Source organism: Marmota flaviventris, chromosome 6 (assembly GCF_047511675.1).
Source record: "Marmota flaviventris isolate mMarFla1 chromosome 6, mMarFla1.hap1, whole genome shotgun sequence".
Classification (NCBI taxonomy): Eukaryota; Metazoa; Chordata; class Mammalia; order Rodentia; family Sciuridae; genus Marmota; species Marmota flaviventris.
The window spans coordinates 39,285,469-39,301,425 of NC_092503.1; the positions used below are offsets into that span (position 1 = coordinate 39,285,469).

Below are 15,957 nucleotides of genomic sequence, written 5' to 3' on the forward strand. Positions count from 1 at the left end.
TCCTAAAGAGAAAATCTCAGCAAGAAGTAATTTGAGTTTCTTCTCTTTTAAAGTTGTTTATCAATTAAGACAAACAAAAAATCATTAAAAAAATCCTGAGGACAGTAATCCTAGTGAATTTGAAAGGCTGGCTTTGCACTCTCTGGGAAGGGCAACCTTTTCAAGTGAGTGGACAGCTTCAGGAAAAATAAATGCCGATCGAACAGACCCTGGAGATCTGAGGGCAATAGATGTCACAGACACAGAGCTTGCACACCCTGCTCAAAATATTGCCTCTTCATGTTGTTATTTTGCTTTTAACATATCCTGGTGTAATTTTAATTGAAATTTGGCCCAAAATATGATCAAATCACCATTCAGATAATAAAAGACCTTATAAGTATAAGAAACTGAAGTCAAATTTCTTCCATTAATAAGACCTTATGTAATCATTTATATTATTTTTGTCATTAGAATTTTTTGTAGGATCAAGAACTGAATCATCAAAACCATTCCAATTTCTCCAAATTTCTGAATATGTGATAATTTTCTTCCTCTTCTTTTCAATTTTCATGTATGTTCAGATTTATTATTCTGTATTTCAGGCCAAATACTAGGGTTTGTTCCATTTGCATTTTACCCTGAGAGTTTGATAACAATTTCCAAATGGGATCATGTCCCCTGTGCCTCTGTAGAGAGATTTTTATATTATGCAATACTCAAGAGAATGAAATCATTCAGAAAATAAAATGCTCACAATCAGGAAAGTGATCTAAACCTGGAAAATGTTATAACCTTTATACATCTCATCTAGAATATGTGTATATTTTTCTCACCTATATGAGAGAAAACAACAGTTGATGGAACTTACAATCTTAAAAAAAAAGAGAAACTAGTCACAAACTAAGAGAGTCCATCTTTTGAAGATGGCAGTGCCATACTCTTCACATTATTTTACACTGTGATTATCCATTATTTCTATTAGTTACTATTCTGCTTCCTTTGCTTGCAAATGACACTTCTAGCTTTGTATGCCTTAAGAGATAACTTAAAGAGGAAAAAAAAAATATCCAACAGCACTAATTATTTGGTTATTTGGCAATATTAAACTCAGTTATCTTTTTTTTATTGAGAAGAGGGGAAACAGGAAGCAGAAAGACAAGAAAAATTGAACTCATTATACTTCGCACTATGATGCCGCAGTTAACATACTATATAAATGCGTTAAAAAGTAAGTAGTGGGGGGTCTGTGTGTAAAAAAAAATGCTTAATGGATTAATTGTACTCATAAAATCAGAGTGCAGAAGCTCAAGTCCGTCTATTCTGCAACAGCCTGATTCATCTAGCATAGTGAGGGTGCCCCCAAGAGGGTCACAACCCTTCAGAGTGACTATATAGCTACAGATCTCTTCAGGAGCAATTGCAGAGTGTGCCAAATTGTGTGATATTGGTTCCCCACTCGGGACTAATTGAGAGCACCAAACTCATTCTCACTTGTGATTCAAATAAAAGATTTGAAGACCTGTCACTAGAGATTTTTCCATCCGAATAGGAAAGGAACAGTGTGTCCCTATGGTATCAATGCAGCTACTTTGCTACAAAATGCCTAGTTTTTATACTATAAGAAAGATGACATTTCTTGAAATACCTCCTAATTACTTCAGTTTTATATATTACACCTCTGAGTGTGAAAACCCTGGAGTCCTGCAATTACCATTAGACTCATTCCTCTGGCAGGTTACATGCGCTAATGAAAGAAAAAAAAGAAAAATTAATTATATTCCACAAATGGCTGTTTATTAGTGAGTCATTCTCCTCTTTTTGCCCTTCTTGGATGCTTTTCTGATTGCAACAGGCTGGTATACATTTTACTTTATTAAAATTTTAAAAAATATATAATCTTTAAAGAAGAAGAAGGGAAGAAACACTTTAAATGCTATCTTAAAACTTAAATATTTCAAAATTTCTTCATGCAATTCTCAATCAGGAGAGTTAAATAATCTCATTTTCTTTGTATTGCTTTGTGTCTAATAACATACTATTTTCTGAACATTGCTCCCTAGTTACCTATAGTGTACTCAACTACTATTCCAAAGGTTCAACTGCATTTTCAATGTAAAGTTTAAATACAGAGCAGAATACAGTAGGTTTGTTCCATATGAAAGGCATAGGAAATAGTCACTTATTTGCTCTTTCTTTGCCAAATAACTCTGCATGCTAGAAGCAAAAAAAAAAAAAAAAAAAAAAATCACCATTGAATATCCATTGAGTTGAAGTTTTATATAACATCTCCCAGTTCATCAATGTATCAACTGACCTAAAGTGAATCTGTAGGCAAAGACCTTGATAGTCTGTCCTTTAAAGCTAATTTGAAAACCACTTATCCCAATTAGGTTTGCAGAAGAGTTGCAAGGGTCATGTTTGGGGTAATTTTGAAGAGGTCATCAGAGACCTTGTCAAAAACTGAGAGCACACTAGGGACTGGTGCTGGACCAGTTAGACATAATTATAAGTTAAATTCTGAAACTATTTCAGGATCTAAGAGCCCATTTAATAGGTAATTCTAATCTAGACTAGATAATCCAAGGTTTTCCAAAAATTTCAATGGTTTTCAGTAGTTTTAAAATTTTATTTTGAATACTTCTAAATGTAAAGCTATTAATATATGTGCAAATATATTTTAGTGATTTAAAATTGCTCAGTGTATAATAAACATATAAAAGCATAGCTTTTTAAATTTGGGCACAGAATAAAAAATACTGTTCTAGAATAATCTTCATATAGAGTAGGCTTTGGAGACAAACAAGTATGCCAATTACTCAATTTATTTATCATTCTTTTGTTTTATTTCTAGCAGAGAATATCACGGAATATTAATTTCTGTACTTTTATTTTTTCATACTTACTTTCTGCAAACTTTTCTTGGGAGTTAATGGCATCTTCATGGCTTCAAAGAGAACTAGTGTTGTTTAGTAGGAACACAGAAAATAAATAGTTTCTGCTTTTTTTTTTTTAACTTCCAAATGAGTTTCTCAAAGTCCACATCAGAAAATATTAGCTTTGGAATCAAATATTTTGTCTTATAAAAACAAAACATTACTGAGAAAGAAAGGTTATGTAGGAAAATCTGCACACGGTTTACTTTTTCATAACAGGAAACAATAGATGAAACCATTCAAGGCCATTTCTAGAGAGAACAGAGCAAAAGGACTTACAGTAATCAGATAGGGTATGCCTTTGAATCAGTAGCAGATCAGCATGTGACAGCTGAGTCAACATTCTCAGGCTGTCACAGTGAACTTTGCCAGCAGCATGGAGACTCCTGGGAGTCAAGTCTGCTGTTCTGCTAGAAGATCATTCTGCTATTCTCTCAAGCAACTCAGGCTGTCCATTCACATTGCTCCCTTACAAAACCTTCTATCAACAGTTTACATTCATGACAGCTGTAAGTCATTCAGCAGAAATAATGGTTGTTAATTCCCAGGACTTTGCTAATTCTCAGGGAACTCTTCTATATGGAAGGTCTTACTTTCAATACTGAAGACACTTCCTAAGCTCCACAAGAGACTAGGAGTCTTGATATAGAGGCACTTAGATGGGGTATTAACAACAGAAAAAAAAAAGTCAAATAAAGTAGAAGTTAAGCAGTTACTGGAGCCATAGAACCTATAAATGCCATCTAGATTTTGATGGCGAGGACAGAATTGTGACATGACTTACACTGTTTTAATAAGACTAAGGAAGGCTGATATCAAAGTGAGAATTTTCAGAAGTAGTTGCAGTTTCAACCAAAATGGCACTAAGCATACAATAGATTCATTACCCTGAGAATTGGGATCCTCAGCGTCTCGGGATTCAATTATAATAATAAAAAATGATGCAAATAAATTTGCAGGACCAACTCAATTTTGGAATCAGCTCCACTTTGAAGGAATGTATGTGGATATTTCTGAACAGGATTTTGCTGCACAAAGGAAGGATATGTAAGACATGGGTTTTCTAGAATGAATTTAAATACAGTTCTCCTCAGACCTTAGCTAATATATTAGGTTGCTTTGCTTGATATATTGGTTAGAGTCAGTATTAAGTAATAAATCAACAGATAAATCTATTTATGCATAAATACCAAGTTCTGCATTACAATCCCTGCTTCAAAAGATGGCCGGAAATCAAGAACTCTCCTTGTGCCTATGTGAAGGCTCACAGTAATGTAATACTTAGAACAAATAGTGTGTTCCATGCACAAATGATGTCAACAGGTATAATTTTTTGTTATGGATGAAAGACCTGGGCCTCACTCCAAAGAAATCAGAAACCATATTTTAAAAATATCTCCAGGTGACTCATATGATCCTGTTTGGAAAGCATGATTCTAGGGAGCCTGCTGTTTGATTAACTTCCCTGTGCTTGCTACCAACAAAGGATTCTAGACCAACCCTGAGTGACACACATCCCATCCTACTCTCCATGTAACAATGGAATAGAAGGGAAGGACCCCCCACTGTTGTATTTGTGGGTCTGGATAATTATGAAATCTACTCTATTGCCATTTGGTTTCATTCTAAGAGCATTGTTAATATGCTTGGCATTTCTCTTGGTATCAAAAATGAATAAAACATGAACCCAATATTGAAGAAGGGACAGTTGAGCAAACAAATAATTAGAATATATTGATAAGTGAAACTTGTTGCCTTTGTTTTATGTTGTATTAAGTGTGATTATTTATAAACAACGAAAACATTCTTAATTGATTCTATAATTTCTTTCTACTGTGTGGTGGCCAGGGGCAGACGTTCTCCTAAACAGTGATAATGAGACAGAGCCTTTTAGAAAGTTGAAGTTTAGTAGGAAATAAGTAATATAATAAATATAATAAAACAGAGAAAAAATAATACCATATAATTATTATAAAGATTTGGGGAGATGTTTAGCATTTGTATTAATTGTTATTTATGTAATATAGTAAGAAATAATATGATAAAATTATTTATAAATTTATGGGAAGGTATTTAGCATTTATTCTAGTGCAGATTTTCTGATAATTAGTTATCTGAGTTCTTGTCTGAAAATTATTTTATTTCACCTTACTTATTCTACTCTTCAGAGTATAAAATTTTAGGTTGGTCTTTTGAAGTGCTTTTAGGTGTCACTCACTTGCCTTCTAGATTCTTCATTTGTTTGAAGAGTCAATTCTTGTTTCTGTTTCTCTGAAGGCAGTGTGTCTCCTGTCTTCAGTGTTTTTAAGATTTTTATCTTTGTTTTGCAAAATTCCTACTCATGTCTACCCATATGCAGTTATCTTGATATTTATTCCACTTGGCATATGGGAACAATCTTAAATTTTTGTAATGATGTATTTACACAATTTTGGAAAATTATCTGTCATTTTCACTCTAGGTATTGCTTCAGTCCAATTATATATGTATTTTTTCTTCTTTTAGGACTTCAGTTCACTAAGCCCCATATGTTTCTGACATCCCTTACTATTTTTTGAATTCTTTTTAGGTGTCCTTTAATCTCTCCCTGTTCTTCAGTTTGGATATTTTCTATAAGCTCATTTTCAAATTGACCAATCTTCTAAATCTTTTGGTTCTACTATTAAACTCACCTAATGAATTTATTTTTAAGTTATTTTTAGTTCCTGAGTTTCCTTTTGACTCTTCATATAGATATCAACTCTTTGTGGATAAATTCTTCATCTTTCAACATATTCTCGGTAGTTTTTCCCTTGATTCTCTTCAACATGTTTTATTTTCTAAAGTCCTTATTAGGTCATTAAAGTATCAGAATCATTTGTTGGTGCATTTCAATTGTCCATTGTTTTCTCACTTTTAGTTATGAGGTTCTTTCTTTTAGCAAGTGTAGCTATCTTCAATTGTCTGATATGCATATAAATAAAGCATAAAGGCCTGAGATAATGCTTTCTCTTTAAGATGTCTGCCCTTTCCTTAACTAGACAGATAAAATGATGGGTAATCAACTTAGTTCAATCAAGGACAATTCTGAGTTGACTCTGGATTTCAGCCTGGTAATGTTCAGTCTGCTTTTAGTTTATCCCTGACTCCCTCTCCAGGTATTTGCAATGATAAATCTAATTTATCCTATATAGTCCTTCCCCTAACTTCAATCTCATTTTACCATACTGACAAAAATTTTTCACTATATTTCTTAAGAATCTTTTCATTTATATTTTAAGTTTTGTACAGAATTCACCAAATGCCCTAACAGAAAAATTGTCCATATGTTTGAGTCTGCTTCCCTCAAAGCTTGATGATTTATAAATTCCTCAGAAATAGTCCTCTACATGTTCAAAGCCCAAATTCCAAGCCTCTGACCTCACCTAAAATCAGCACATGCCTCCAGGGAACAGCATCTTAAAAGGTCAGGGCATCTCTTTGGAGAACACCTTTCCAGAGTAGTCATTCCCCCAACAGATCCCTGCTGTTTTCAGTTTGTTGATATATGAAGTTTACAATACAACACACACACACACACTCTCTCTCTCACACACACACACACAGACACACACACACACACACACACACACGCTCTCTCACACAAACACCATCTATATAATACAAATATATATTTCTTCCTTGATCATACAATTAGTCTAAAAAATGTCTGTAGTCTGCTTTAAAAAAAAAAGTTCCCCTTTTAATTTATTTTTTCAGTGAATTTTGTTCTTTTGCTTTTTTTTTTTTTTTTTTTTTTTTGTCTTTTAGTATGAAGTGAACTTACAAAGTTGAATTCCTTGGAGAGGATGATAAATCCTTTTAGACATGTTGAATTTAAGGTGACAATGGAACTAACATGACACCAGCAGGATGCTGGAGGTATGGGACTTGAACATAGCAACAAGGTCAGGGCCAAAGATACAAATCTGGTAGACATGGTGTAAAGATGATAGTTTAGATTATGACAATAGGTGGCATTTTCAAGTAAACAATGTAGCCAGAGAAGTAAAAAGTTTCAAGGACCCTATTTCTCACATAGAAGGAGAAAAGAAAAACAAAGAAGAGAGAATTAAAGAACTTAAAAAAATATAAGCACAATAATTCAATGAATTATCAAGAAAAAGAATGGAGGTTGTGGCTAACCAAATGGCAATAGGAAGTTTCATTTACAGATTTAGGAAGGAATTGTACTATGTCCAATTTTCACTAATCATGGAACATTTTTCTCGATACACTAAATGAAAAACTACTTGGATAGTTGGGAATTTTAAATTTCAAAATTATCCTAATTAGGTCAGTGATAGTTAACTGAAGGGTCCTTATACTACATACATTTTATAGTAAGGAAAACAAAGTAAGAACATATAAATCCAAAATATTGTCCTCTTGATAGTTGTTGAATTTATTCTTAGTTACTATAGGTCTTCTTTAATAGTAATGGAATAGATTTTTTAATTATTAAAAAAGTATTAATTCAAATAAAAATTATTACAACAGATTTCTCTCCATACTACTATATTTCATATAGGGCTATAAAAGCTTTTTTTTTTTTTTTGATATTAGCCTGTTGGATACCCCTCTAAATGAATAATGCATTTTGTTATAAGAGAAATAAAACTGAGATTGTTGTAATAGAATGTTATTATGCATCTTACTGTATCTGGTTTTAAGGATTTGTTCCCTATTTGTTCCCTAGCTAACTGAGTATGACAGGTTTTATCTCCCCCTATCTCTTATATTCACAAAGAAGCAATTTCATTCCCCAATGCTTAAACAGAGCACATTCTTTTGCCTTTTAAATAGAAAATTTTTAAAATAATTTACATTTAGATATCTGAAGTAACCATCAAAATTAAAAAAATGGAATAGCTTTCCAGAAGTTGCTTTCAAATGTGTTCATCCTGAAGCACACATATCACTGGATGAAACTAATTACTTTTGGCTCTCCTTAACAAGGTATCTCAGGTATAATGGAACCTGATATGTACTATGTCCCTACTCTCACAAATTTAACTAAAAACAAATTCAGCTCTTGTAAGTGTAAAATAATTCCTTGAGGTCTATATGTTTATTGTTTTATTTTGCAAAATGATACATCATTCACTAATGATAATACATACTTCATAAAAGTAGAGACTGAAATCACAAAAATCATTTGAAGAAAAGTGGTAGAAAATAATTTCAATCTCAATAATTTACTTTATTAAATCTAATAAAATATTTTTTGCATTTAATGAGACTATCACTAAGATTTTTGCTTACGTATTACTATTTAAAAAGTTATTTCATATATTTCATTTTCCCCAGCAGTTAATCTAATAGATATATACCATATTATATGTGTTTTCCCTCTAATTACAATGTACTTTGAAGTTAAGCATTACTACATAGGAAATGGTATATCTTTCCTCTTCTCAAAGTTACTGAATGCAGTTAACGGCTGGGATTAATTTCCATTTCTCTCTATTGAATACATGAACAAAAGAATTCAAAGTGTCAGGAATAGTTGAACAAAACAATATTATTTATTTATATGAGAAATTCTGAAAACTATTAATCTAATAGCCCATATGACAATGTGAAAAGTCATTTGTAAGCTGGTGCATGCCTATGACATGATGATCCCATCGACTCCATAGAGACTAAGGCAGGAAAATAACAAGTTCAAACCCAGCCTCAGCAACTATGCAAGAACCTATGCGACTTAGCAAGATCTTGTCTCAAAGTAAAACATAAAAAGGGCTGAGAATGTAGCTCAGTGGTTAAGTGCCCCTAGGTTCAATCCCTCATACCCACTCCCCCCAAAAGGCAGTTGTTAACAAATTAGCACTTGGGGATAAAGACAAATTTGATCTTGGTTTCCTTAACAGGACATCCATTAAAATATCAACCCAGGAATAATACATTGAGGGATGCTTTGGAATGTTTTCAATGCTAATATCTAAAATAATAACAATAATGTGTAATTAATTAGTATGCCATGTGTATTTTTTTGTTGCTATCATGTACCATTTTATTTTATATTCCCATTATTTTGTTAATTTTAACTGAGATAAAGTATTTGCAAAGCAGCTTCTCTGGTGAAATAATTAATTAAATAATTTATTTTTCCTTAGATAGGAGAGAGATAATAAATGAAACCTTAATTAAGACTTTAGTAATAATGTTAGATTTTCATAGAATTTTCAGTGAAGAAGAGATATTAATAATACAGCCATATGTATTGAAAGAAAACTTAAAATCAAACAGGTTATTCTTTGCATCATATTATTATAATTAAATCATCTATTACTGAATGTTCACACTGATCATTTTTTTATGGCTGTAATCTCTGGCGCATAAAGCATACGAAAACGACAACATAAACTTCTAAACTCTAAACAGGTAGCTGAAATTTGTGTCAATGTTTTATTACATTTTATCACTTCTTGCCAATATTTATGATGAAGCAGTCACCTATTTATAAAACACTTTATGGAAATAAATACACTTCATCCACATATATAAGGATCATGAAATTTCCTCTCTGGGTCTATTTGTCATATTTCTCCATAAGCCTCAAACTAGCTGACCCCTTCAAAAGGTAGAAATGTTATTTTATTTTTCTGGTGGGTTGAAGTAAACAATCATTTGTATTCTATACTCTAAGTATTAGCAGTTTCAGGAGTGCCATTTTTGAGTTTTCATATATCTGTATATGATATATTTTTCAATCACCATTGCTTCCCTCTGGCATTATAATTCTTGAAAACTGTGAGGAAGTTGCAACTAAAGAATTAAATGGTATAAATACACTTTTCTCAAACCCTTTGAGCAGCAAATGGAAGAAAAACGCAGCACAGATAACTGCATAACTTTGCCCTTTATAGTTTTACTTTAGATTATTTGTTAAAAAAAGAAATTATTAAATTTTCATGTGCTCTGCAGAGCCTAGCCTTGGTGTATAAGATGAAAACAAAAGGAAATATTATTAACTGCTTCATTGCCAAGGAATAGATGTCATATGCCTGCCAGCACTGCAAGAACTCATGATCCTCTGGATTGCAACTCTCTGGAATTGTGATGTTACAGGATGTGTCCTCACTCTGATTTCAGTTTTCCTGTTTGAGGTCAGGTGATCCCAAGCTGCCTTCTGTGCCTGCAGTCATCACATGGCACAGTGAGCACAATTACAGAGTACTTGTGCAACCAGCTTGACTCACATCTCTGTTTTTTATATTAAACAAATTCTACGATCTGCCGAAATCATTTCACTCAGCCAGTATGCCTGAATACCTTCCTTACAATTTTTTAAATAGAAAATATCATTAAAAGTCATTGCAGTGTGAAATTTCTTTGAAGAAAGTGGATTATAGAGCAGCAGAGACATGTATAAGGAATTCACTTTGTTGAGGAGGCCTGTTTGCTTTTCTGCATAGAGGCAAATATGAGGGTAAGCAGCCCTTTTATCTGTGTCCCTCCTAGAGAGGCCTCAATTGCTTTGCACTGGACTCTCTAGCTTCCTGAAAGGATTGCTGCCACCAAGAGTATAGAGGACCACATCCTGCCAGAATGACAGAAATACCACACACTAGGGCAAATTTTGTTGGCCAGGGTGAGTACTCCTCCAAAGTCTGATCCTCAAACAACATGTTTCAGAAGCCTTAGTTCTCTCTCATACCATTATGTCACCATTTTATCCCACCTTTTATCTTTGTCAGTGAACCAAAATAAATCAAGGTTAATTCTACTTGATATAAAGCCACCTATCACAGTTGAATAATAAATGAACATCACCCAAAATGCTGAGTGTTTTCTTAAACTCAGGAATGCTACATTGTAAATGAGTTTTACCCTTATTATCATTCCTGCTTGTCTCTCCTGCCAAAGTATATGGCCCTGCTAAGGTAGTCTGCAGGATCTTCCCTTCCCCTTTTCCCTTTCCTTTCCTTTCCCACCCTCCCTCCCTCCTTCCCTCTTTTTCTTTCTAAAGCATGTGATTAGCCCTGAGTTTTAAAACTGTCAGCATCTTTGTAGAATCTTCCACTTTAATAAGGAGTAAGTAAAAGAACATTTTACAATATTTGTTGTTCAAAGTTGATAAGTAGTACAAGCTTGAAACTCTCTCAAGAATCAAGATCTACAACTACCTAGAAGGGATGACCTTGGTTAACTTCTTTGCCACCAATTTTATTGCAAAGAAAAAAAAAAAAAAGAAGAAGAAGGAGGAGGAGGAGGAGGAGGAGGAGGATGGTGATTCCAAAATCAGAAAACTACATTATTTCAGTAGTAAAGACTTTCTTGTTGAATATACAAAAGTGATACATATGCTTACAACACATTGAACAAAGAAATATGAATTTAAAATGCACTTTAAGTCTTTTCTAGATTATTTAAAATTAAGTCTTTATTTTGATCATTTTGTAACAAATTATACCCCTCTGGTAAAATCTTTACTCAACTAAAACTCCTTAATTGTTTGAGTTATTGCACTACAATTTGGGCTCAATGAAGAACATGTTTAGCAGATAAGCAAACTGATTTTAAAAATCGTCCACTTTTCTCTATGAAAAAAATCCTACTTAACTTCAAAAATCGCTCATCAGTAAATGTTATAAAAGCACAATGCATGATCACTATATTCATCAATATTTCACACTTGTTTTTCTTAAAAACACAAAAGCACAGTTTTGTGATACATCAAACATATCTCCAATGATGGAAATGCAGAGATATAAATCAAAACACCTTCAGTTTACCTTCCTGACAGGTGCATATAGGTAACAAGAGCAGGGTGAGACTGCCCTCATTAGGAAGAGACTTGTTATCACACTACTGATGACTCCCATAAATGGGGTGGTGCATTCATTACCTTTGAGAGGTCCCCAGCCTCCAGATAGAAGCAGATAACAAACACGTTCCAGGTAACCCAGAGGACTAGCCAGACAGCATACTGTAGAAAAGCAAGAGAGAAGTAACAAGGAATTAATTGGGAATATGCTGTGTAAGATTCAAAAAGAACTTGAATTTCTGTACTCCTAATTCATAAGATTCAGGGGAAATATTAGATATTGCTTCTTTCCAAGGAACAGGACTAGATATACTTTCATCTCTCTGTTGCTTTCCTTTCCCTGTTATGGAATCTTACACTATTATAGCTCAAACTTGCTGAAATATGATTTTTAGATTTTAAGACAAAGTAATTAGTCACCCACATTTCTGGTTTAAGGGTGAATTATTTCAGCTTCTAGATACATAAAATAATGGCTTCTCCAAAAGAAACATTAAGTATATTAAAAAAACTAATATTTTCATCCGATAAAATTGTCCTTATATAGGACAATGTATGACCTTTCTCCAAGTTATCTAGGATCCCTTCAAATCAGTTCTCCATCTCATCAGCTTTCTCTCCTTGGTGTCTCCTTTTCATTTCTCTATTGATTCACATTCTCACTTCATCCTCTTATAACCTCGCATAACAATAGCCATATAGCTACCATGCCCAACTTCCTTTCACTGTCCAGTTAGTGTAACTTCTGTAGGGATGACAAATTTTCTTGCCAAGCCATATTTTTGGTGTTTCAGTCAACTAATAAGTATTAAGAATCTAGAAGACAACATACTAGCAAAACCCTGAATATACAAATGTCAAAGATAAATGCTCCCTGCATCCAAGTCAAGAAATAGATAAGAAAAAATATGGTAATCATACAGGAAATATAAATAGGCATTTAACCCAAGAAGAGGAAAGAAGATGGAAAGATCACATAGCATAGCCTGGAAAATAAAAATCACTTGCATTAACACAAGTGGTCAAACACCTCCTAGAAGTGAATCAAGCTAACTTCAGATTTAATGAAATAGAGTGGAGATTGGAAGGTTGGTGGTGAGAGGTTCCTGTCAAAAGAGAAAATAGCAGGTAGTATTTTCTAAAAAATGCAAAAAGATGGTAACATATCACTTCCTGCTAAATAAATACCCATGATTTCCATTCTTTCCATGGTGAGTTTGAAGTCTTTATTTTATGGTTCAGAACTGTGATCTTGTACCATATTATCTTTTGAACCACATGCTTCAGTTAATCCCTTGAGTAATCTTGAATTCCAGGCACATTGAATACTTCCCGTCCATGTACTTGGAGAGCTATTTACCATCCCTTTGTTGTTTTGTATGTTACTCCTTTATCCTTCAACAATTTTTATTCCCTTTAGGTAGTCTTCTTACCACCTATCACTATTTTATTTTTCCTCAACAGTCAACTCAAATATCACCTCCTGAGTTATACTCAATCAGAATTGGCTGAGTTCCATGTACTATGTGAATAGACTCTGCCTATCCTGATGTTATTGCAAAGGTCGTATATTCAATTATTTGCATACATTTTCCAATGTACAATGATAATCTCCTTGAGAAAAACGACTTTAAAATATATGTGCTGATATGCTTAAGCTCCCCAGTTAGTACTTTTGGAAAAATATGTATTCAGAAAAATATCAATTGCCGCAGTCCGGCTGCAGCAAACTAACCAGGGGGTGAAGAGCAACTTGTGTACATTGATACAGCAGGAGTGGAAATTGTTTATTGTAGGACAGGAGGGGTATATATACATTACACACAGCTTATCTTAATTAACATAAACTAGATACAGTAGTCAACCAATAAGGAATCTCCGCACTTAATGGTTCGCTGGCGTTACTTCACAAACCACTCCCTCTGGCAAAATGCTAGGCGCCATCTTGACTTGTTTACAGACCCTAACAATCAATAAATCAATGACTAGTAACCTGGAAAAGTAGTGTCAGAAATGAGAGTTCTATGATATGATTATGTAGTACTAAATGGTGACTTAGCTGTTTCTCAAAAGTGATGGGTTTATCAAAATGCTGAATAGGTGTATTGCTTAGTAGAGTATGATGTGAAAGCCAAACCAAGTGGTCCAGGACAACAGAAGGGGACTGAGAGGATATTTGAGGTGAGGGCTGGGAAATGGAGACAGGCTCAGGAAACTGAGCAGACTGCAGTTAGAGAGGAACTTCAGTTTCAGAGCAAAAAAATGGATGAGACTTTTAGGTTGGCTCAATATTGTGAATAATATTCATCTCACTATAATTAAAAACAAAAAACCACAAAAATCTATAACTATTTTGCTGTTTTCAAATTTAGATTTCAGTTTTAAAACTATAATAATGGTTCTTGCTTTAAAGGCTGAGAAAAATTTATGCCTACAGGTTTTAGTCATTAGATTTCAGTGAGAAAGAAGCAAGTGGAGTGGAATCAAGCATCCAGGCAGATTGTAATATTTTATAATGTTCTTTGTTCATAAGGATACATGTTCCCCACTTTATTTGCAATGGAGAGCTAAATAAACACTGTGTACTAAAAAATGATGTAGCAGTACAGTAAAATATTTGGTAGGAGCTGTAATACACATATCAAATTTTCTTGAAATTTTGTTATTGGAAAGCATGCTTCTTGATGTAGCAGTAAAGAATGTCAATGCTGCAGCCTTTATATTTCACAACTGGAATTTCATAGTAAGTTCATTAAGGGCTAAAAGTGGTATTTGATTCCATAGAGTATGTATTGTATACCAACTATATCAATGATAGCTATTAAATATGAAATAAGAATACAGAATCTTCATTAAGATTAACTTAAGCATCATTTATACTTAGTTACTAACATTTGTGTATAAATATTGATGTAAATTATACTTGGTATGTTTATAAATCAAGCTAAAATGTCATGTTTTAGCCAGTAAGGTTAATAACTTTGTGGAAGGATAAGTAAGGTAATGGGTCACCTACAAATAAAGAGCATAAAGAGATTAAGTATTTGGAATCTAATGTCTGGTTTTATCAGTTAGGAACTTTGAATTTGACTCTATTCAAGTCAAAGGGTCATAGTATATTTCAGTTTCCTCAAAGGTAAAACAGCTTATTAATAGAAACCTCACGTGGCTTAAAGGAGAATAAAGATGAAATATTTGAAAATGCTCAGTACTTGAGTTCTTAGTATATTTTCCATTTTATTAAAATGATTATATTATATTATTATCTTCCCTTGTTATTATAGTAGTAGTCCCATAAATTTTATTCTCTAGTATATTAAAAATATACTTCCTATATTGACTTTTATAAAACATTGTCTCAGATAATTGAATTTGGGAACTTGGTTTATTCTTCAATGCAACCAAGTTCTCTCTTTGAACTATGGATTTTTAAATATATATTAATGTCATCATTGATAGCTACATGGCATTTATGAAACAAACTTCTTTTTCATTTAGTGTCATTAAAATACTTTAGTATTTCTGATTTAGTATATCGTGTAATAAAGCATTTCCTATCTATTTTCTGAGTTGTTTTTTTTTTCACAGTAATTATTATTCATGATTTTACACTCCTCTTTTACCCCCTCTCCTACCCCCACCCCCACCCTACCCCCCTTCTATCCCCACCCTGGAGCAAATGCAGAGAAGGAGCAGTTCCTTCACTTTCTTTGCATTTATTTTCACTTTACCATTTTCCTTTTATATTTGATCATAAACCAGTTAGCCTCACCTTTCACTAAACATCATAAACATTTTATCTATTATAACTTTATCTCATTTAACTTATTAACTGCCTTATTTAAGTTTCTTTGACATCCTTTCTTCTTTCTCTAAATTTATTTCAATTATTATTTTCTGTACTTGCCTTTCTATTTTCTTAGCTAGTATTTATCTGAACCAATATCTTCCAAATGGATTTTTCCTAGTTGCCTGAATATTGGTGAAGATTTTGTAATTCCTTTTAATTTGGTCTATGAGTTATTCTGTCCATAAACCCCTCCATTCATACTATTCTTAAACGTAGTCATAATTATTTTGAGCATAAAGATCTGCACTACCCTCTTTCCAGTTGCTACTGCTAGTAGATGTGAAATAATTGACAGTTGTTCAGTTTGAGTATAATTGGAAAGGATGTTCTGCTCAGGAGAGATAGCCTAACAGGATAACAAAGTATCACACTTGCTATCTATCATCTAGCTTGTAGTTTTC

General features: G+C 33.2%; 1 protein-coding gene across 1 annotated transcript in view; it reads right to left on the bottom strand.

Moving 5' to 3' along the window:
* Nkain2 (sodium/potassium transporting ATPase interacting 2) overlaps positions 1 to 11,816 on the bottom strand; it is a 441,575-nt gene extending 429,759 nt beyond the window's left edge. The window contains exon 1 of the mRNA XM_071613875.1: positions 11,788 to 11,816. The gene's annotated coding sequence lies outside the window, so the exon portion shown is untranslated. The remainder of the gene's footprint in view (positions 1 to 11,787) is intronic.
* Between the last annotated feature and the right edge of the window lie 4,141 nt (positions 11,817 to 15,957).